Raw genomic sequence first — 25,840 nt, 5'->3', positions numbered from 1 at the left:
ATAAAATGAATTATTAGAGGGAATAAAGAAGGGCAATGCTTGTACAAGCCATGTTTACCATGCTTGGACAGGATAGAGTCCTTTCAGAATCAGTAAGCTGTAGATGTGTGAACATGTAAAAGTAACAAAAGAGCTCATGAATATCCGTGTGATTGGCTTCTTTTGGGGTAAGTAGGAGGGTGAGAATGAAAGAAAAAAGTTATATAAATATAACTTTGATGTTTGAAAACTGCAAAAAAGATAAATGTATATACCCTAAGTTTTTTCTCCTTATCTGGCAATATAGTCACTGTACTCATAAGTGTTGTTTGTAAGAAGGAGTAGCCCTATCAGTGATGGTAGAAACCTCTGTAATACTTAGCATTACAGATCTTATATCTTGATTCCATTATCTTTGGGAGTAAACAGCATCTTCCTCCCTCCCTAATTTACATCTCTGTGAAACCTAGACTCTGTATGTGTTCTCAAGGTGGAAGTAGATACCAATAAACATCATGAGAACAATAATGCCAGAGCTCTTAAGAAAGTTCAGTAATATAGAACTTTGTGTTGAGCAATAATATTCAGTTCATTATTTGTAGTTTGCACTGTGGCAACTTTAGGAAACATGACTGAAACTGAGGGAACCATTTGACACTTGAAGAAAGTAAAGATTTGCTTCCAGATATTAAGTCCTTTTACCTTAAACAATGTCTTTATAGACACATGTAATTAATTAATCTGTGGAAAGTTGGCTCAGCTGTAGAATGTACTGTTCTTGCATATGACCTAAGTTCAGTCTATGGTACTCATATCAGGTCTCTCATAACTGTCTGTAATTCTAAATACAAGAGCATTGAATGCTTATCACCTACATCTGTACTTGGGTAGACATAACCATCTATCACACATACATACACATAAAGGTATAATAAAATATTTTTGCTTAATTTTTGTTGTGTTTACTGTTCTAAACACCGTTTATTCTGACTTGATTTTACATTGAAAATAATTTCATTACACTTTGTTCAATTAATTTGGTGGATGCTGTATATAGGAATACATGGAAATCTGAAGACAACTTTTAGGAGTTGGCTACCTCTTCCTACTACATGGGTCCTGAGTATGAACTCTGGTCATCAGCTTTAGTTACAAGAGTTTCAACTTCTGAGTCACCTCACTGACCTAAAATGTTCTTTAAGGACTTTCCTTTTTTTCATTGTGTAGGTTGACAGATCAATGACAGATTAACATCTGTCTGTCATTTGTACGTAGAAAGCCATAACCAAATAATCATTTGACAAACATGGGCTGTGTAGGTGACAACACTTTTTGAATAATTGTCGTTAATTGATTTTCATACAAAACTACTTTATTCTATTACTTTGTGGCATTACTAACTGGGTGCTAGATAAAAGAATATTAAATATAGGGCTATACATATTTGCCACATCATGTGTCTATATGTGTACTAAATTCCCTAAATTTTGACCACATTGGAACTTTGAAATGAGTTGTCCATATATGTTACTAGTCAGTTTCATACTTACCAGTTTCTGATAGTTTTCCAAGTAATTATTTTCCCTTTTCATTAATCTTACAGAGGAATTGCATTGGGTTCCCAGCATATACATGTCAGAGTTCAGTGGATCTAATGTCCTGTTTTGTTTTCTTTTTTTTTTTTTTTTTTTTGGTTTTTTCGAGACAGGGTTTCTCTGTGTAGCTTTGCGCCTTTCCTGGAACTCACTTGGTAGCCCAGGCTGGCCTCGAACTCACAGAGATCCGCCTGGCTCTGCCTCCCGAGTGCTGGGATTAAAGGCGTGCGCCACCACGCCCGGCTCTGTTTTGTTTTCTATGGACTCTCATATATACATGGTGTGAATGTTCTTATGTAGGGACATATACAGCATGCAAAAGAATAAAACTGTCTTTAAAGATTTGTGAATCAAATCTGATCTACATGTCATTTTTTGGTTGTTTGTTTTTCGAGACAGGGTTTCTCTGTGTAGCTTTGTGCCTTTCCTGGAATTCACTTGGTATGGTAGCCCAGGCTGGCCTTGAACTCACAGAGATCCGCCTGGCTCTGCCTCCGGAGTGCTGGTATTAAAGGCGTGTGCCAACACCGCCTGGCTCTACATGTCATTGTATAGGAGGTTGATCACTAAAAAATATCTTATGTTATTCTCTGACACTGAAGTTTGATTATTAAAACTGTTTCTCTGAGAAAAATGTGATTTACCTTGAATTTACAGAATCAAGATGTGAGTCAAGGGACGCTGTTAATGAACATATTCCTATAAAGCCTAACTTAAGAAAGTGATATATTTTATTTATGCAATAGTCTTTTACATCACCTCAGAATTCCAGTGGGGAGTTTGCGGAGCATGACCAATGGGAATGATTTATGTGAAGAAACACTCCCTTGACTTAGTAGAAAATTCATTTTCTAAGCAGGCGATACACTCAAAACAGCAGGCAGTCATTGCCTCCTGACATAAATGATAAAATCAAGAAGCACAATCAGCATCACACACAGATTATAGGATCTGAGGAAAATTAGACGCATGCTGATATAAGAAGTTTTACATACTCCCCACATAACTGTATTATATTATCATGTTGAAGTATAAAAAACTTATTTTATATACAACAAATGAGAAAACACATTTAAATTAGTATGTTATATAATGCCCACATATGAATGTATGGAAACAAACTGATATAAAGTTGAGTAGCTAGCCAATCCTAGAAATTTAGGAAGTTCTGGTTATTTGTTGTGAACAAATATGACCAAGCATGCAAACTGGGTTTTCTAAATAATCTCTGACACACAGTAAATTTAAAAAAAATGGAGATAACTTTAACTAAAACTTTATTTCCATCAAACTAGCTTGCTGTGATATTATTTAAGCATTTTATTAATGGATAATTGATGTAGGGATGCCCAGTCCACTGTGAGAAGTGCTTTCCCTAAGCAGGGATGTATGAGAAATCAAACAGAGGAAGCCAATAAGCAGTGTTCCTTCTGGGAGCATGTCTTCATTGCACTCTCCAGATTCCTGCATTTCTTTCCTTGACTGTATGAAACCCATGAGCCAAATCAGCTCCTGCTTCCCACATTGCTCATGGTCTATGGTGAATCGCAACAGAGTAGCAAGCTAGGCCTATTGGACATCTGAAACAGGGAAAAGATCTCCTCAAATCTCAGATACTAATAATGAACTCATGTTTCATTTCAGACCACTGCAAAGGAAACAGCTGAACAGGTAGACCCCAGTGTATTTATTTTGAAGAACTGATGTATACTGAGCTGCAAGGCAAGTGTTTCCTTAAGTGGAAAATCCTTAAAAAGACTGTGAATGCAAGGAGAACCTGAATAAATGTTAGATTGTTTAAACTTTTTTGAAAGATTTTTTTTATTAGAACAACTCAGCAAAATAAAATTCCGGTTTATTGTTGGATTTTTTTTTCACACATACATCTAACAGGCCAAAAAATAAAATAAAATAAACAGCAACTTCATAGACAAACAAAGGAAGGAAAAAAGAGAAACTTTTTATCTTTGACCTTTTTAACCATCTCATACAAACCAACTACTTATAGGATAGCTAGGTACATACAAAAATAAAAGTTACTGGAATGCTAGGAATAAGATTGCTTTTTGTTGTTGTTTTTCGTTTTGTTTTTTTTTTTTACTAGTTTTTTTTCTTCTCCTTTGAGATTATAATGAACATGGTCACACCACAAGTAAGGTCTGAAGTAGGACAGAGAACGCTCTGAAGGCTCGTTTGGTCACCCTTTATCATTAAAGATGGCCGGCCCTTAATTAACAATATGTACAAAAATATGAAATGTAAATAAAAAATACAAACAAATTTTCCTTTTAAAATATTTTTAAGAAAAAAGTAGGGCCTTGGAAGTTTTGGTTCCTTTATCCTCCCCTGTTGCAAATTCATGTGGTTTTGGTGGAGTGGTGGAGAGTGCCATGTCATGTGTGGGTGGCATTGCCCGCTGTGGGCAGGCGGGCCCTGTTCCTCTACTCAAAGGTGACCACATTTAAATTCTGAGATGGGAAGTTGAAGGTGAATAGGTTACAGTGGCCTTAAGTTTAGCTTTTCCTTTTGCTGTCTAGTCATCCTTGTCTGTCTTCTGCTTCTTGGAGTCAACATCGTCATCCTCATCATCATCAGCTACCTGCTTGCCTGTAGGGGCCTCAGCTTCCTCGTCTTCATCTCCATCCTCTTCGTCACCATCACTTAATTTTTGAGACCAAGGTTGGATAAAGCACAGGGACAAATAGCCAAACTAATGGAAACACATGAAATATGAACCAACAGCTGAGGAGCCCCCAACTGGATCAGGCCCTCTGGATAAGTGAGACAGTTGATTAACCTGATGTGTTTGGGAGGCCCCCAGGGAGTGGGAAAAGGACCTGTTCTTAATGCACGAGCTGGCTATTTGGAACCTGGGGCTTATGCAGGGACACTTAGCTCAGCCTGGGAGGAGGGCACTGGAAATGCCTGGACTGAATCTACCAGGTTGAGCTGAATTCCCAGGGGAGTCTTTGCCCTGGGGGACATAGGAATTGGGGGAGGGCTGGGGGAAATGCAGAGGGAGGACAGGGGAATCCATGGCTGATATGTAAAATAAAGTCATAAAATAAAAAAGTAAAAAAAATGTACATATCTTTGTATTACCATGCACCTGGTGATGGCGATCTATACATACCATCAGAAAGTTCCAAATTCTTGCTTGCTAACTTTGCATCCTTTTTTTCATCTCCTATGCACTGGATCATATGGATGTGGGTAACTACAATGTTTCCTTTTCTGTTTTAGTTGAAGCAATGTCTCACTGTGTAGCGTTGGTTGAGGGCAATTGTCTTTCTTGACCAGGCTAAAATCTTTCCTTCTTCTTTGTATTCCTTTTTTCCCAATCCTCAACATTTTAAAGACTATTTTGATGAAGAATGGGGAAAATGCATATCTCTGTCCAGTTTCAGTTTAGTTCTGTCAAGGCAGAGGGCAGAGATTTTCGCCTGTGCTTCCAATGTGCTTGGATTAAAGACATGCACTACCACACATAACTGTCCTCATTTCTAATTTTAGGTAATATTATTTTTCTCTAATGTAGTACAATAATGTCCATAAATTAACCACAGTAAAACTTAAAATGTGAATCGAATTGAAGTCCTAGATATAAATTCACACACATATGGATACCTGATTTTGATAAAGAAGATAAAAATACACAGTTGAAAAAATAAGGCATCTTCAACAAATATCTGCATATAGAAGACATCCTGCAACAGATTCATAATGATCACCCTGCTCAAAACTCAAGTCCAAATTTATCACGTGCCTTAGCATAAAACCAGATACTCTGAACCTGCTAGAAAAGAAAGTGGGTGAGAACCTTGCAGTGATTTTTTTATAGGAGAATAATTTCTGAAAAGAACACCACTAGTGCACAAACTAAGACTAACAATTATTAAATAGAGATTTAGGAAACAGAACAACTCCTCTAAGGCAAAGGACACTATCACTGAGACGAAGCAGCAGCCTAAGGAATATAAAAAAGGGTTTTTCCATCTCCATATCTGATAGAGGACAAATATCCAAAATATATAAAAACTCAAGAGACTAGATATCAAAAATCAAATAATCCAATTTTAAAATGTGGTAGAGATCTAAACCCAGAATTCACTAAAGAAGAAACTCGAATTGGTGAGAAACACTTAAAGACATGTTCTTTGCCTTTTCTTACTGTGTATTGTTTTTGCCACACAAGGGGTTTGTCTTTTGATAACTTGCTCTTTTTGGTAGGGTAATGGAGGCATAGTGGATATTGGAGAGAGGGTAGGTAGGGGGAAATTGAGTGTTAAAACACCATGCTGTGTTAAGTTTCACCATTCAAGTGCTGTCAAAGTCACACATTCATTCAGACATCGAAAGAACACAGTTTATTTCAAATCTTAATGTATATTAGACAAATAATAGAACATCTGCACAGGAATAATGTCCAATAGGCAGGTCTTACAGAATAAGTATTTGATGGAAGTTTACAGGAGAATATGTACAGAAAAGTAGTATATATGATGATTCTAGGCATTGTCATTTAAGAAAGAGTGAGAGTCAAAAGCTAATGCATACATCTTGCAATGTATCCTAAAAGGTGGTAATGTACCAGCATTAAAGTTGTCAGTTTCAGTTTAGGATCTGTAAGTTCAGAAAGATGTTTTCCCCTTTAACTTTTGGAGAGAATTTCTCTCTGGTCTTAACAAAATTATGTAGCACTTAGGGAAAAAGATGCATCCCAGAAGGCCAACACTGGAGGCCAGGATGGAGAAGACCTCCACAGCCACCATGACCTTACCCTTGGTGCTGTGGTAGACAGGGAGAAAGGTGACCCAGACACTGCTGAACAACAGCATGCTGAAAGTCAGCAACTTCACTTCATTGAATTTGTCAGGGAGATTCCTGGCCAAGAAAGCCACAATGAAGCTCCCAAAGGCAAGGGAGCCATGGTATCCCAAAACACAGTAGAATGCAGTAACTGAGCCCTTGTCACACACAATGATGATTTGGCCATGCTCAGAATGTGCATCAATGTCAATAGATGGAGGAGAAACTCCCAGCCAGATTGCACAGAGAATAATCTGGATGAGGGTACAGATGCCAATGATATAGTTGGGTGCCCCTGAAGTCAGGTAGAACCTCATCCTTTGTCCGGGGGTTGTGACTTTGAAAGCAAGTACAACAGTAACTGTTTTGGCCAACACAGTGGAAACAGCCACAGTGAATACAACTCCAAATGTGATTTGCTGCAGGATGCATGTAGCTGCATTGGGATGGCCAATGAAGAGCAAGGGACACAAGAAACAAAAGAGGAGTGAGATGAGCAAAGTGTAACTGAGATTGCGGTTATTGGCCTTGACAATGGGAGTGTCATGATGCTTCACAAATACCACAAGAACCACAGAAGTGAATGCAGTGAAGCACAAAGCCATTGAGGTCAGAGCCATCCCCAAGGGGTCTTCGTAGGTTAGAAAGATCAGAGATTTGGGAATGCACTGGTTCTGCTCTGCATTGGCATACTGGTCCTCTGGACACTTCATACACTGATCCACATCTGATGGAGAAAGGAATGTATGATTAGTGCATCTTAGCATATTTAGAGACTAGACATTTCAATTAAGTGTGTTGCAGAAGCAGGTCAATGTCTGCATTTTTCCTAAGGATGTAGGTAAAAGGTATTGCTGCACAGCAATGCTTCAATTTCACATTATTCATTGATTATATTTATGTGTAAGGAAACTAAACCATCATTATGTTGTCTATATAACCGTGTGTTCATGATTCCATTTGTCATCTTAAGGAAAGCACAGGTATTTTCAGCACCATTGTGGATGCTATGATAAAGTTCCTTAAAGTTTTTAAGTGACAAAAACTGAATTCTTTAACCACTGTTTTGCACAGTGTATATTTTTAAGTCTTAGTAACAGGTATACATTGCCTGCTGCATTTTTTTCTTTCTATTTTATGAATGCTGTCCTTATTAGAGATGGAGACTGTGTCTTCTACTGGGACAACACCTGTGATATATTTTCTAGTGTGAATTTGTCAGCCTAAATACACTGATGTAGATGAATTTCTAAATAGTCTTATTAAACAAGAAACACAGAGCCAAGGGGTGAAAGCCGTAGAGATCAGAGAAATAGTGAGATCTGCCAGCTAACCTTAGCTCATCATGCCACTGTAGCTTCCCAAGAGAGAGCTTCTTCCTGTCTAACCTGCGGAATCATTTCCTTGCTGTTCTGCCTTCTCATTGGCTCTTAGCCCAGCTGTCTAACTTCCTTGTCACTGCCTGTCTGTACAGACCTCTAGGTATCTATGGTTGGTACTGGGATTTAGACGTGTGTTACCATGCTTGGTTGTCCCCTAGTGTGTCCTTGAACACACAGAGACTCTGCTTGCCATGTGATTTAATTAAGTGCATGTGCTACCACTGGCTGAATTTTGTTTATGGCTGGCTATGTCCTCTGATCTTCAGGCAAACTTTATTTATTAACACACAAATAAAATATCACCACATATTGACATAGAAGCAATATTAAACAGAATCAGTAGGAAACTTCAGAGTCAGCAAGAGATACCCTCGGATCAAGTTCTCAACACAAAGATTTATTTGACTCAGAGGTGAATAAGAGACAAAGGCAGGGTATAGAGGATGAGGGAGAAGGGAATGGAACATGGGAGATGGGTTACAGGTATTTCACTGAAACATAAAGAACTTCCTCTGGATAGAGAGGTGACAGGTTTGCCGTTGAAGAAAATGGAAGTTCATAAATATAAAAGGGGAATCCCATATTAGCATGAAGTGTTTAATTGGATAGTCAAGTCTATTAGGACAGCCATAGGTGGTGTTGCTGTTCTGACTTCAATACTTTGATAGTCAGCCCCAGGAGGAGGTAGTGGCTAAATTAGGGAACAGACCTTGGTAGCTAGATTTAAGTATGTAATTGCAGACTGTTGGTGGTCTCTCATGTCTTTAATCCTAGCACAAGGGAAGTAGAGGCAGACAGAATTCTGGTTCAAGGTCAGCCACATCTACAAAGCTAGTTCCAGGATAGCCAGGGCTACACACACACACACACACACACACACACACACACACACACACACACACAAACACAAAAAAAAACCCTGTCACAAGACAAAAACAAAAACAAAAAAGTAAGTGTCTTAGGTAGTATTTCTATTGCTGTGAGGGGAAACCCTGACCTTGGCCACTCTTATAAAGTAAAACATTTAATTGGGTGTCTTATAGTTCAGAGTTTTAGTTCATTAACACCATGGTTGGTCATGGTGGCAGGCAAGTAGACCTGGTGCTGTAGAAGTACCTTACAATTATACATGTGCTGTGGGATGTTCTGTATGTCCTGTGGGAGCCTGTTCTTGGGTTCCTCATGGCTTTACCCATCAGGTCCGCATAGAGGATGATTAGGACCACGGGCCTGAGTGCAGGTGTCTGAGATGGTCTGCACTTGGATGTGCTGGGGGATGGTCTGTATGTCAAATTGCTCTGATTGGTCAATAAATAAAATCTGATTGGCCGTGGCTAGGCACAAAGTATAGGTGGGACTAACAGAGAGGAGAAATAAAAGAACAGGAAGGCAGAAGGTGACTGTCTGCCAGCCACCCTTCAGGACAAGCAGCATGTGAAAATGCTGGTAAGCCACGAGCCACGTGGCAAGGTATAGATTTGTAGAAATTGATTAATTTAAGCTATAAGAACAGTTAGTAAGAAGCCTGCCACGGCCATACAGTTTGAAAGCAATATAAGTCTCTGTGTTTACTTGGTTGGGTCTGAGTGGCTGTGGGACTGGTGGGTGACAAAAATTTGTCCTGACTGTGGGCAAGGCAGGAAAACTCTAGCTACATCCATGTTTGATCCACAGGCAACAGTAATAAACTGACTCAATTGGTGTGGCTTGAGTGTCTGAGAGTTCTAATTCTTCCTGCAGAGTGACACACTTTCTCCAAAAAGACCACCCCTTCTCCAACAAGATAACATCTACTAATAAGACCACTTCTCATAATTTTATGGGATCATCACATTCAAATTTCCTCAGTAATCTAATGGTTTTTTGCAAGGCAAAGGGAATAGGGGAGAAGAGTAGAGCTTGATAAAGACATGTTGCCCACTCTTCGTCTGGCTAAAGTCCCTTCAGATTCATTAAGTTTGTGTGTGTGTGTGTGTGTGTGTGTGTGTGTGTGTGTGTGTGTGTGTCTTTGTGTATGTGTACAGATTTATATGTGTGTATACATATAGAATAACGAAAGAGCTCATGAATATGAGAGTGATTCAGTTTATATGGGGTAAGTAGGAGGATGAAAGGATAGAAGAAATTTATATAATTGTGATGTTTGAAAATGCAAAAATAATTAAACATATTAAATTAATGACCCTTTAGTTGAGTCTTCATCTGGCAGGAAGGACTCTGTACTTCTGAGGATTGTTCATAAGAAACAGTAACCTTATCACTTAAGGTAGAAACTTCTGTATATTTTAAGAATTGAAAACCCTTACATCCTGATTCTATCACCCTTGGGAAGAGACAATTATATTCCTCCTGCCCTAATTTCTATCTATGTGAGACTGAGATGCCGCAAGTGTACTCCAGTATGAAGGAGATGTTGATATAACACCATGAGCAACTCAACATAAGGACATTCAAGCAAGAGTGATAGCACAGAATGTTTGTTTTGAGGAATAGGACCCCAATCATAAGCTGTAATCTCTAACCTTACAAGATAAGGAAACTTGATTACAGTTGCTCTGAATCAGTGGATAATTAAAGAGTCATAATGTGCTTCTAGATTTTAAGTCTTTTTATCTAGAACAATGCATTTAAAGACACATGTAATTAATTAATTTATTTAAGGAACTGGAAGTTGGCTCAGTTGTGAAGAGAATGTACTGCTCTTCCAGAAGCCCTGAGTTAGGTCCCCAGCACCCATGTCAGGTTTCTCACAGCTGGTGTAACTAACTATGGAGACACTGGATGCCACTCACATGCACCTGCAATTGTGCACACATTATCACTCCTCTCACATACACACATATAATGAAAGAAATAATAAAATATTTTTGCTTAAGTTTTGTTGTATTTATCATTATAAATACAGATTACTCTTAAATGTTTTTACATTTAAAACAATTTCACTAGACTTTGTTTAATTACTTCAGTAAATATTGTATGTGTGAGTGCATAGAGGTCAGAAGAAAACTTCTAGGAGTTGGTTACCTCTTCCTACTACAAGGGATTTAATTGCTGTGACATATTACAGGCCATAAGTGTCCTTTACAGACTTTCATTTCATTGCATAGGATGACAGGCAATAGAAGAGAAAAACAATCCATCTGGCATTTGCATGGAGCCAACTCTAAACAAATAATCATTTGACTAATAAGAGCTGTGCAGGTTTCAACAACATTTAGAAAATTGTGACTAGTTGCTTCCATAAAAAATTAAATCTTATATTTGTGACATTATTAACTGGGTAAAGTATAGAAAAATATTGAACACAGGACTGTCTCTGTATTTTTTACATCAGGTGCCATCTCATTTACACTTCCCTAGACTTCAAATTGCATTAATAATTTGAAAAACAGATCTCTGGGTATTGCTTAAAGTTTTCTGTCTCATTCTAAACAGTTTCTAATAATTTTACAAGTAATTATTCTTGTCTCCATTAGTCTTACAAAAGATTGTCATTTGGTTCCTAGCACCCACATAACAGATTTCAGTGGTTCTGATGTCCTGATCTGTTCTCCATTGACTCCTGCACATACATAGTGCCTTAAATGTATGTAGAGATATATAAACACATTCAAATTTTATAAATAAATATTATTAAAGACTCATAATTTAATCTACCTATAATTTTAGAGGAGATAATCACACTAGGAAAGACCTTTTATAGAATTCCTTTACACTGTACCTTGATTATCAAACTGTTTATCTGAGAAAATGACACATGACATGAATTTTCAATTAGTCAAAGCTGTATGTCATAGCAAAGGGTGTTACTTGAAGGTATGCTGTTATTGATCACATTCCTATAAAAATGAGCATAGACACGTGATGTATTTTATTTGTAGAGAGAACTTTTCAAACCTTTAATCATCTCCATGTGGGTTAGAGAGGATGATCATTGGGAAGAATTTATTAAGCAGAAACACTCACTTGTCTCATTAGAAACTTCATTTTCTGGGCAGGGGTTGCAATCAAAACAGCAGACTGTCATTCCCTCCTGCCAGAATTTTCTGAATCCAGGACCACAATAAGCACTGCACACAGAGGGTGGCATCTGAGAAAAACTAGACACATGCTGTTATTAGTAGTTTTACCTATTTCTTCCATATCTATATTAGATGAACCTGGTGAAATAAGCTTATTCTATATACAACAAATGAATGACCATATGTTATGTACACAATAAGCTTATTTTATATATACCAAATGAGTGACCACATTTCACTTAGTATATTATATAAAACCATATTTATCAGTGTGTGGAAACATTAATATAAATTTGAGTAGCTTCACCTTGATAGACATTCAGTAAGAAGACTAGGTTGTTTGTTGTGGGCAAACACTATGGTGCTTGTAAACTGGTTTTTCTAGTTAATTTTTGTCAACTTACCACAAAGTACATTAAAATGTCAGTCGGAACCTGAGCTAAAAGAATCCTCTTCACTGAACTAGCCTGTCAATCTACCTGTAATACATTTTATTATTTAGTACTTGATTCAGGAGTGCTAAGACCATTGTGGGCATTGTTATCCCTAGTCAGTGCTGTATGAGAAATCAAGCAGAGCAAATCACTAAGTAGTGGTTTTCTCCCTAAGAGTCTATGCTTTATTGAATCCAGAATCTTGCCTTGTCCTCCCTTGATTGGAACTCATGAGCCTAATCAACCACACCTCTTTATTTTGTGTATAGTCAGTGTTTAATCACAATAATAGCATTGCAATCTAGAACTAGTGGACATATGAAACTGGGGAAGAAATGCCTCATATTTCCGAATATGAACATTAAGTTCAATAAAATAACACTGCAAAACATGAAAAAGAGGGTATAAGAAAAAAAAAAAAACAACAGATAAATGGCACAGCCTGGTACATTTGTATTGATAAAGTACTGAGCTAACAAGAATTGAACTGAAAAGTTGTGCATTTCCTGAGGTGAAAATGCTTTACAAAAGCTGTAAGTATTGGGGAACCTGAATAAAAGTTAGCTTACTTAACATTAATTAAAAGATTTCTTAAAGTTTAAAATAAAAAGTCTTTGTTTCATCAAAACCTTGCTTAGAGTGATCTGTATGCTGATTCAGAAATCTGCTGATTGTTGTGTCTTCACTTTGCATACTTTCTTCAGTACTGAGTTTTGTTTTGAAACTGCAGTGTCTCCTATGCACTGGGCCTTTCATAGTCTCCACAATATTGTTATCTAGAAATCTTCCTTTTCTTTTGTAGTTTTCTTGAAAGAGGATCTCACAATGTTGTTGGGAGACCTCAACTCCTCATATAAACTAGGTAGACATAGTTACCACATAGATATGTATTTTCTTCCTCCTGAATACTGGAATTAAAATATATGCTGTCACCAGGCACAGTTTTTCCCATCTTTTCTGTTTGTCATGTTTACAATTTCTTTTTATACTTGCTAAGATGTTAAGAAATTTTTTAAAGAAGAGTGGAAAACCAAGAAAAAGCAATAAAACAGGTGAAGAAATAAGTGCAAAATTGAAAACTGAAATAGAGGCAATAAAGAAGACATAAACTGAGGGAATGCTGGAAATTAAAAATCTGAGGATTGGTACAGGAACTGTAGATTTATGCATAACCAAAAGAATGCAAGAAATGGAAGAAAGACTCTCTGGCACTGAAGATACAATAGAGTAAATAGATTCGACAGTCAAAGAAAACATTAAAGTCAACAAATTCATAACACAAATCCTTCAGGAAATCTGGGAAACCATGAAAAGACCAAAACTAATAATAATATGGAAAGAAGAGGGAAAAGAATAACAGCTCAAAGGTACAGAGAATATATTCAACAAAATCATAAAAGTAAACTTTCCCAACCTAAAGAATGAAATGCGTATAAAGATGCAAGCTCAGAGAACACCAAATAGACACAACTCAAAACAGTCCCAATGCCACATAATAATCAAACCACTAAATATACAGAATAGAGAAAAAATATTAAGAGCTGAAAATCAAAAAATGTCAAGTAACATATAAAGAGAAACCCATCAGAAAAACACCCAAATTCTCAAAGGAGACTCTGAAAGCTAGAGGTCCTGAACAGAAATTATGCAGACGCAAAGAGACCATCGAAGCTAGCCCAGGTTATTATAACCAGCAAAGCTCTCAATTGCCATAGACCAAGTGAAAAGGTATTCCATGACAAAACCAGATACAAAAAAAATACTTATCCACAAATCCAGTCCTACAGAAAGCACTAGAAGGAAAAATCCCACCTAAAAAATTAGATTTACCCTGGAAAACACAGAAAATAGATAATCCCACATCAACAAATCCCCAAAAATGGAAAAACACAACACTATCTTCAAAAAATAACAGGAATTAACAATCACTGGTCATTAATATCCTTTAATATCAATGGACTCAATTTGCCCTTAAAAAGATACAGGTTAATAGAATGGATATGAAAATAGGATCCATCCTTCTGCTGCATGCAAGAAACACATCACAACGTCAAAGACAGGCACTATCTCAGAGTAGAGGGCTGGGAAAAGCCCTTCCAGTCTAACAGATTAAGAAGTAAACTGGTGTAGATATCCTAATATCTGAAAAGACATATTTCAAACTGAAATTATTAAAAAGAGTTTAAGACGGACATTACATATTCATCACAGGAAAAATTCATCAATATGAGGTCTTAATTCTGAACATTTTTGCCTCAAATTCAAGGGCACCCACATATGTAAAAGAAGCATTACTAAAGCTTAAATTGCACATCAAGCCCCACACTAATAGTGGGAAACTTCAAAACTGCAATATCCCCAATGGATAGGTCTGCCAGACAGAAACTTAAAGGAGAAATAATGGAACTAAGAGATGGTATGACTCAAATGGACTTAATAGACATTTAGAGATCATTCAATCCAAATACAGAGAATGTGCCATCTTCTCAGGACCCTATGGAATCTTCTCTATTATGTAACCACACAATCAGTCAAAAAGCAAATCTTAACATTTACAAAAATAAATGGAATAATCTCCTGTATTTTGTCAAAACACCATGTCTTAAAGTTAGAAATCAACAGAAACACAAGTTACAAAAAGCTTACAAACTCATAGAAACTGAATAATGCTCAACTGAATCACCACTGCATCAAGGAAGAAATGAAGAAAGAAATTAAAGACTTCCTAGAGATCAACGAAAATGAAGACACCACATACCGAAACTTATGAAACACTATGAAAACAGTCCTAAGAGGAAAATTCATAAGTCTAAATGCCTACATAAAGAAGTTGCAGATATCTCACACTAGTGATTTAGCAGCATACTTAAAAGCTATAGAAGAAAAAGAAACAAACTCACCCAGGAGGAATAGATGCCAGGAAATAATCAAATTGAGGTCTGAAATCAATAAAATAGAAATAAAGAGAACAGTACAAAGAATCAATGATACAGAGAGCTGGTTCTTTGAGAAAATCAACAATGTAGAAAAAAACATTATCGAAACTACTAATAGACAGAGAGAGAATATCCAAATTAACAAAATAAGAAATAAAAAGAAAATATAACATCTGAGAATGAGGAAACACAGGGAATCATCAAGTCATACTTCAAAAATCTGTACTCCACAAATTGGAAATTCTAAGAAAATTGAAAATTTTCTAGATAGGTAGCACATACCAAAATTAAATCAAGACCAGTTAAACAATTTAAATAGACCTATTATTCATAAGGAAATAGAAACAGTTATTAAACGTTTCCCAACTAATATAATACCATGGCTAGATGGTTTCAGTGCAGAATTCTACCAAGATTTCAAAGAAGAACTAATAATATTCCTCACATTTTTCCACATAATGGAAACACACAAGGAACATTGCCAAAATATTTCTAAGAGGCTACAGTTACCATGACAGCCATGTCACACAAAGATGCAAACGAAAGAGAATTAAAGATCAATCTCCCACATGAACATTGATGCAAAAAGACTCAATAAAATACTGATAAACCATATCCAATAACATATAAAAAAATCATCTACCATGATAAAGTAGACTTCATCCCAGAGATGCAGGGATTGTTCAACATACAAAAGTCTATCAATGTAATCCATCATATAAACAAATTGAAATTAAAAAAACATATGATCATCTTATTGGATGTTAAAAAACCATTTGACAAAACCTAACATTCCTTCATTATAAAGTTCTTGGAGAAATCAGGAATAGAAGAAATATACTTAAACATAATAAAGGCAATTTATAGCAAGCGGTAGCAAACATCAAATTTAATGGACAGAACTCAAAGTGATGCCACTATATTCAGGAACAAGATAAGGCTGTACATATCTATTCAATATAGTACTCAAAGTCCTAGCAAGAGCAATAAGACAACAGAAGGATATGAAAGGCATATAAATTGGAAAGTAAGAAGTCAAACTTTATTTTCAAATGATATGTAAATAAATAGATTGAAGTAGAAAATATCATCCTGAGTGAGGTAACACAGACTCAGAAACACAAACATGGTATGTATTCACTCATAAGTGGATACTAGATGCACAGCAGAGGATAATCAGAATACAACCCACATCTCCATTGAAAGCAAGGACGCAAGGCACAGAAGAATCACTTTGAGAAGGGGAAACAGATTTTCAGGAGTGAAGTGGGGATATGGAGGGGCAATTGAGAGGTGAAGATGGAGAAAGAGAACATGAGGGAATGGGGAGATATAGCTGGGGGAGTGAGGGATTGGGAAAGCAATGAAAGCAATATTCTGATAGAGGGAGATTTTATAGAGTAAGGGAGAAACCTGGTGCTAGGGAAATTCCCAGGAATCCACAAGGATATCCCAAGATTAGACGACTAGCAATAGTGATTAGGATTCCTAAACTGACTTATCCTGATAATTAGATTGGTGAATACCCTAGCTGTAATAATAGAGCCTTCATCCAGTAACTGATAGAAGTAGAAGCAGAGATACACAACCAAGCAACCAAGCTCTGGGAATCCAGTTGAAGGAGGGAAGAGGGATTATATGAGCAAGGGGGGTCAAGGTCACAATGAGGAAATCTACAGAGACAACTCAACCAAGCACAGAGGAACTCAGGAACTTTAGACCAACAGCTGTGGAATCTGCTTGGAGCTGGACAAGACCCTCTGCATATGGGAGACATATGTGCAGCTGGGTCTGTTTGAGGGACCCCTGGCACTATGATCAGGATATAACTCTGGTGCATGAGCTGGCCTTTTAAATCCTATTACCTATGGTTGTATACCTTGCTCACACTTGAGGCAGGGGTTAGGGGCTTGGTTCTACCTCTATTGAATGTACCAGCCTTTGCGGTTCCACCATGGGAGAACTTACTTATTTAGCAGAGGGAATGAAAGGTTGGTAAGGGAGAGGGTTAGGAATGGATGGGGGGTACAAGAGCAGAGGTGAGAGAGGGATCTGTGTTTGGTATGTAAAATGAATAAAATTTTTGTTTTAAATTTAAAAAATTAGCTAGGTGGTGGTGGTGCACCCCTTTAATCCCAGCACTTGGGAGACAAAGCCAAGCTGATCTCCGTGAGTTCGAGGCCAGCCTAGTCTACAGAGCGAGATCCAGGAAAGGTGCAAAGCTATACAGAGAAACCCTGTCTCAAAAAAACGGGGAAAAAAGATTAAAAAAAATTAAGAGATGATCTTAATTACTGTCATGTCTTCATTTTCTTTCCTTCTTTCTTCCCATGTCTTTATTTTTTGTATTGTTTTTGGAGACAAGGATTCTCTTTGTAGCCCTGGCTATTCTTGAACTCAATCTGTAATAAAAAACAATGATTTGCATATGTGTAATTTTCTCCTCATTTACATTTAGCCTCAGTTTTTCAGCACTGGTGTCAGGGGTTGAGCAGAGAAAAGGAAAATCATTGTGTAGTAATCAGAGTGCTTTGCTAGAAATAATATTAAACAGTGTTAACAAGCATTTTCATATTTATATTAAAAGACAGAAACAGGTTCTAGTATAATAAATATTCAATGTGTTTATGTCTGATATCTTCAAAGAATTAATGAAACATCATATCAAAAAGTAAAAAGGAGAGTCATACTAAAGGAGGCTAAAGAATGGTTCCTAATGTGATAATCTATTGCATTTCAGTAAGTTACAAAGAATCACAAATAGAAATGCTGTGTAATGGAAATCAGAACAATTAGGTCAGACCCACCTCTCTACTTCCTGTGGCCCATTCTATAACATCTTCATATAAATGTAGCTGTTGACCATGTGGAAAATATGGGCTAAACTTTCCAATCTTCACCTTAAGTCCAAGACCATTTGGGAAATTCCAAATCTGGAAAATGTCATACTCTGCCTGCAGTTTTTCTTTCTGGTTCATTATCACATTGTCCCCAACAGTATAGGTGAAGTGGGTCTTCATAAGAATGGAGTGCAGCTGAAAGACAGTCAGAAATTCTATAATAGTGTGTGTGTCCTTGCTCAAAGTCAGAAAATGTATAATGATCTCATCACAAATACAACTTTATTGAAGGTGCATTGCTGTGGGATGTTCTGTATGTCCTGTGGGAGCCCTTCTTGGGTTCTTTGTGGCGTTACCCAGCAGGTCCGCATAGAGGATGATTAGGACCATGGGCCTGAGTGCAGGTGTCTGAAATGGTCTGCACTTGACTGTGCTGGGGGATGGTCTGTATGTCAAGTTGTTCTGATTGATCAATAAATAAAACCTGATCGTCTGTGGCTAGGCAGGAAGGATAGGCGGGACTAACAGAGAGGAGAAATAAAAGGACAGGAAGGCAGAAGGACTGACTGCCAGATGCCGCCAGCACAAGAAGCATGTGAAGATGCTGGTAAGCCACGAGCCACGTGGCAAGGTATAGATTTCTAGAAATGGGTTACTTTAAGATATAAGAAAAGTTAGCAAGAAGCCTGCCACGGCCATACAGTTTGTATGCAATATAAGTCTCTGTGTTTGCTTGGTTGGGTCTGAGTGGCTGTGGGACTGGCAGGTGACAAGGATTTGTCCTGACTGTGGGCAAGGCAGAAAAACTCTGGCTACAGTGCATAGTTGAGAAATCTCAATGAAAGTAAGTGGAGTAATCAAATTATCATAATGTCCCTAGAAATGCAGTTCTCTCAGTGGAAACTACCAAACACAAATGCAGACATACATGCAGACACCAAACAGAAATATTAAATGTGCACACACACATACACACACTCATATCCATACAGAGATATAAACATAATACAGCCACATACTACTTACTCACACATACATGTGTAAGCCAAGACATACATGTGAACGTACAGACACACAAAATCACACTTATGCACCCAAACAGACACACAGAAAAAGAAACCCACAAAAAACATACACAGGCTCACACACACAAACTCACAATTTTATAGATATACACAGATACAAATGCACAGGGAGACACTGATGCAAATTTATGCTCAAATCCAAAGTCAGACAGCCACACACACAAATACACACAGATACACTGAAACACAGATATACATATGCACAATCGAATAAAAAATATACACAAATAACCACATGGGCACAGATAGACATACGCACTGACAAATACATACAGGAAGAGTCATAGAGAAACACACACCTACAGGAAAAACATTGATGTAAGACAAATTAATGCTGTTCTACAAGCAGACAGATATGCAAATAGACAGAAACACATATAAACACATCAACACAAATAAACACCCAGATACACAGAAACAAACACAAACACATCCATAAACAATGATAACCATCCATCCACACATATGTATGTACTGAACAGAATCCTATTATTATTTTCTGTGTGTTTTCCAATGCCTAGATTTGGGGCAGAATCAGCTAATAACAGAGTAGAAAATGATCCCCTACACTGATTACCACTTATTTGATGACTAAAAAACAAAAGCTTATCTTCCCAAAAGGAAGAGGAATAATGAGGAAAGACTCTTATGTTTCCAATATTAGAAGAGGGGTGATGATATTCAGGTGCTCTGTAAGAAAATCACTGATTTACCTTGATAAATTCTGTATCCTACTCTACTTCCTTTGCAACTGAGATTTATACCAACCTTTATATTTACTTTCTCAGGAGCAAAAATGTTCAGAAAGCTTATATTTGGAAAAATATTTCCTAATCGACTAGAATGTGTCATCAGAGAGACTATTAAAGACTAACATTGATGAAACCAAATATCATCCAATAGAAGAAACATTACCTTCAAGCAATTATATTGATGTCCTTTCACTTTTTCCATTGTCTGAAGAAGCTTCTCCTGGTAGAAATGGGCCACAATATGCACAGCATCATATATATCATAGTTGGCCATGTCAAAAGTCTGTAATCCTAGCCATTACAATGAGGCATTGGATGAACAATTCTTCAGTGTCTTACAGTTAGAAGCTGAGACTTCACAGTTAACGTTCATCCACTCCAGTCTTGCCAGGTATTCATTTGGGGTGAGAGGGCTCAATGTCTTGAGAAAATTTTTAAAACCAGAAATCTCAGCATGATGGTGTGCAAAAGTTAGAGTCTTTTGAGATGAGTCAAGTGTAAAGTCTCTATTACTTATAGAGACATCCCACTGTGAGGTGGTGACCCATATTTTCTGTATACCTAGAGATTCCCACATTCTATAGCTCAAAGCTAGAGTGCTGTCTGTTTCACCATAAATGATAACAACATTTGAGGATGATGTCATGATTTGCTTATAATATGTTTCAGCTCTTGACACATATAAGTGCATGTTGACTGGAGTCATGTTCACAAAGGCAAAGCAGATTATATTTTCTTCCATCTCTCTTCTCAAATATGAGAGAAACTGGATACCATGATCATTGTCTGAGATGGTCAGCCCAATCCAGTTCCAGCTGAAATGAATCATGAGAGAAATCATGGCCTGGGCTAGAGATGTGTCCTTGGGGGCCATCTGATACAAATAAGGAAATTGTTCCTGATCATTCAGCATAGGATGGAAAGGTCCAAATGTAAGCTGAACGAACTGAGACACAGGGAAGACCATGAGGTACCATATATTATAATAAGTTGTTAAACACACTTTTCTGCAAAGAGTTCTTAAAAAACCCTTACCTGTTACTTATTCTCTTATCTATACCTTAAAAAGAGTAATATGAAAAGCCCACAAAATCTCTGAACAGTACCCTTGAACAATGTAGTTTTACATAAGTGTTAGGTCAGTTTGTCCCTCACACTCTTCTTAGCATGTGGGAATGGCACCAGTAGAAACAGGATTTCTTGCAAAACTATCACACAAAAAAATCTCACCTGCTGTGAATGGTAGAGGTCCATTGCTTTCCCAACTACTAAAGATTCTGCCAAGTTTGGTCCTGAAAGCAACACTGAACATCTGTCCAGATTTATGCAGTCATAATTAGGTGCGTTGTAATGATGTTTTACAGAAGATTGAATGATATCATATGCTTTTGACATGAACTTACAACCACCTGCTAGAAATCCAAATATTAAAGACATATTTGGTAAAATATCAGGGTTCTTGTTGATTTGATCCACTGAAAAAGCTAAGGCCAGTGCAAACTGATTGTTGTCATTTCCTCCTCTGTAAAAGGTTACAGTGATTAATAGGGACAGAGATTTACAGATAATCATGTGTAATCAATATACGGTCTATTCTGTGCTGGATAGTATTCTCAAGTACCCCCAAAGACTGAAACACATTTTCTGTGTTTGGATGTTGGCATTATATAAGAAGATGGAAGCTTACACAAACATTTAAATGTTCATCAGACTACAGTTTCTATAATTAAATGAGCCATCAGCCTCTTCCATAGACAGCCTTTTGCATCTCTGTTTTTTGAGTGTTTTCTCAAAATGCCCAAAGCTTTGATCAAAGAGTAACCTGATCGTGATTTCACTTTTAAATTATTGAGAAATATAAAAAAATACACATGATGTGTGAGCCATTGAGTTTATGGTAATTTTTATGAAATTAACTGAATAGGGTAAGGCAGTCATGAATGTCAGATCTATGCACAATAGTCTGGGCAACATTTGGCTCTGTTAATTATAATTCTTTATAATCAGTGGGCAATATAACTAGCATATGTGATCCTGACCATCTTTATCTTTTTTCTTTCTGTTTTACCTATGGTGGCCATAAAATCTTTTTTAAGGATTCATTTTTAAATAAAATCAAATATCAGAGACAGATTTGGTAAACATGTATATCTGTATTCACCTGTGAATATGGATAATATTAATGCTCAGTTAGTCCATAATAAGGGAATGGATTCCAACTGTAGAGTAAACTGACCTCAAATGCACAGGGATACACTTCCTTTGGGTCATGAGTGCAGAGATTAAGGGTATGTACTACCTCTTTAGTATTGCTCACTTATTTTATGTTTACACTGGCATGTCACATATTTATATTGGGTTTATCTGACCAAGATAATTTTTCTTGTATAAAACATTGTTTGAATACCTTCTCAGTTACATTAACACAAGAATAGCATCCTACTAAATTTGTATGTGCCAGTATTACATGTTGGTAAAATAGAAGAGTCTGAAATGTAAAATGTATGAAAAAAGTTTATGGAGTTTTATGTTAAAAAAGTGGATGATGGGTCAGTTGGAAGAAAATGATACCAGTTTGTGTTTATGTCTATGGGATGAATAATAATTTCTCTTTCTTCCTAGTCATTTCATGTCATCTAACTAATAAAGATCAAATATACACAAAATCAAAATATAGATAGTCTTGCAATTGATAAAATAAACAGATATAATGAATAAAATTAAAGGAAAACAAAAGTGGTGAATGTGATGTAAGTGTCAGAGAATAAACAGATTAGACATATAGAGAAAGGAGAAACACACTTCTTAAATAACAGTAAATGTGAGATAGTGGGCAACACCTATTAAAAATTGTTGCCAATTATCAATTACAATTGTCTCTCAGGCAAGTGACTACTGAAGTAAGCAATCACCAGTTTTAGGGACAGCCACAGTTCTCAATGAGTGCAAACATACCATTTACAGTCCATACAATCCTTCTTTGTTCTAAAGAAAGTGAGTAAATGGACTTTGAAATTAAAGGCCAGTGATTATACATGCATACAGTAAAGTGTGGAGATAGAGGAACACATATGATGTTCAAAGTGGACAGGTTTCCTACTTCCATCCTTGATGTATCTTTAGAAGGCACAGTGTAACTACATGCAGGTCATCTGAGAGAGTAAATGAATATCCATGTGAAAATTTTCTGCAGCTAGTGTGCCAAAAATATTATTTGTCCTAGAAATGTGTTAAAAACTACACATTGATGGCATATCCATCGGCTGACTCTACTCTATGGCCATTTTTTGTACCCACTTAGGGTGACATTCATTTAATTAGAATGGGCTTTTTTTTGATGAGACATCACCAGATATTGTGATATGGAAAATGTGAAGAGGCAGACCATGTGTGATGCAACAATGTATGGTCCTTTCTTTTCTCAGCTTCCAGGTTTGGAAGTTAGAGGGTAACTGGGAGAAAAACAAAACACTCTCTGGACAAATTAAAAGTAGAAAAATGGCATTGACTTTCTAAAAGAATTTGGAGATGATTTTTGATGTGTGGGTTGGGAGAACAAGGCAGAAGTTTCAAGGCATTGCTCTGATCCTCATCCTCTGACCCCTCATGAAATATCCCTGATGACATTTATGTAGAAAGTATAAGGCACTTACCTTACTTTGAAAGGTTGTATGGACTTTGTTATCTCCACTGGCCCATGTACTGCATCAAGTATGAAGGCACATGACTGAAATATTCCATCCTTGTCTTCACTCTGCTTCATTGTCCTAAAGCAACTAGGATGAATGGAACTTGACATGTGAAGTGGGATGTTCAGGAGCAAGAAGAATAAAATCAAAGTGAATATATTTTTCTGCTCTAACCCTGGGAAATTTGGATTGTGACATGCCATGCTGATCAGATTATCAAATGGACACCCAGATATCTCCACATGCTTTTATTTCTGTGGCCAATAAGAGACTACTTATGATTTCATGATTCATTTTCTTTTTTGTGCAGTTGTTTCCTCACCCATTGAGAATACTTTGAAACTCTCTTCCCTGGGGCTCTTCATCTGATGTCCACAGTCTACAACATACAAATTGGATGATAAATATATAGGATGATATTTCAGCTAGTTTTATGACATCATTTATCTTTTTGGATAGTAAAGCCCCAGGGAAGATGACATTTTCAGAAAGTTTGGTCCCATAACTGCCTCAGCAATTTGTTAGTGTTAACAGCTTTAGAAATGATGTCAGTGTATTTTGTTAGATTATCCACAGTGAGAAATGTTATTAATGGTTCAGGGGGACTCACAAATTAACAATTCACAGTTCCACCCTGGAACTGTATCACAAAGTCCATGTCATGGAAAATCAGCTTCATGTTTAGAGTAATTTAGTTACACACAGCATTTAGAGTATGGCCTACTCTATACCAGTATCAGTTACAGAATATCTAACCAAAGCCTGTGATGCCCTTGTCTTGAAAACCAATAATCAGTACAAATTATTTAATTTTCTGAATCCTGCTGTTCCAAAACTATTCAGCTCATCAAAGAACCACAGTTCATTTACAAATTAAATGTTGATTTTTTTTAAAATATTCAAAGAGCTCAGAAAGAACACCTAACCTGTATGCTTCATTTCATACACTATATAAGTCCTATCATTCCTCCTCACAACCAATTATTATTCATGAGAAGATAAGTTGAATATTTGATTTCTAAACCAAGATTCCCCTCCATGATTCAGTCTAACAGATCAATACCATGTGTTGACTGATTTCTTCTTGTTTATCTGTGTTTTTCAATGTGGTTTTTATTGGGTATGTTAGAAGCAAACAAAACTGGGAAATGACCCGGTGTTTTGTGTATAAATTTTTCTCATACAATTTTCCTACTCATCTACTTCACTTGCATTCTGGAACCTGCACTGCCCCTGTGATAATGTTTGGCTGAGTATGGGATAGAGAGTCTCTCTCAGTGGATATGAACTGCAGAGAATGTAAGAAAAATATAGGGTAAGTCTTTGCTGTTTGTTGTGATTTAGTATCTGAGATGAGGCAAACAGGACTACTGTTCTCTTCTCGATCTTATTGCACATTCAATACTAAACATTTAAAAGTTTATGACCCCTTGTTTTGTGCAAGTTGCTGTGCCTAATACCAGAGAAGGACACAACTAGTGCTGTGTTATTTTTATTCTTTACAGTTCTCAAATATTGATATTATATTCATAAAAATTCTCTGACTTTCTTCCTCCTGCTTACACCCATAAAACACAATCACACTCAAATTCATGAGTTTACACAAATGTAAACATATACAAATACATACACCTTACTGATTCCACTTAGAGTTTTCTTTTATTTCAATGTATTTGGGCTGGAAAATTTGAATTAGAAAATTTATCAGAGATCTGATCCCAATATAAAAACAGTCTTTATATCTCATAGAGGCAACATTCCTAAAAGAGACAAAGACCTCAGGAGACACTAAATGCATGTGATCTGTGATTTAAAAATGCATTCAGCAAAACTATGGTTAATGAATATATCTTCTGTGAATTCACCAATATAAATCATTTCATCATTGCCTCCAAAATACACTACGAAATCTGTGTTTCCTAAAAACACAACCAATGATCTATCTCATCAATAACCTTAAATAGACATAAAATGATATTTTGGTTTTGTTCCACATATAAATAATGAACATTATGAAAAGGAAGCATTGCTATACAGCAGTATTATTCAATTACATCCTCAACAGCAAAATTCAAGTATTTCAGTGCTTCTTCAATATACTTAATTGAAATATTCTGAAAATATCAATGCTAAATCTGTACTAATCACACTTTCTTTTCTTCATGAGTTGTGGATCATTGTGTGAAGTGTCCAGAGGACCAGTATGTCAACACAGCGGACCCCATGCAACCATAAACTTATGATCATGATGAACTATGAAGACCACCTGGGGATGGCTCTTGCCATAATGGCCTTGTACTTTCTATGCTTCCGCAGC

The 25,840-nt window shown here is 36.7% G+C and overlaps 1 pseudogene; it reads right to left on the bottom strand.

Annotated features, from left to right (window-relative positions):
• Positions 1-6,205: 6,205 nt before the first annotated feature.
• Positions 6,206-23,726, bottom strand: LOC114688808 (annotated as a pseudogene).
• Positions 23,727-25,840: the final 2,114 nt, after the last annotated feature.

This window comes from Peromyscus leucopus, unplaced genomic scaffold, assembly GCF_004664715.2.
Source record: "Peromyscus leucopus breed LL Stock unplaced genomic scaffold, UCI_PerLeu_2.1 scaffold_1435, whole genome shotgun sequence".
NCBI lineage: Eukaryota > Metazoa > Chordata > Mammalia > Rodentia > Cricetidae > Peromyscus > Peromyscus leucopus.
This window is presented reverse-complemented; position numbering and strand designations above follow the sequence as displayed.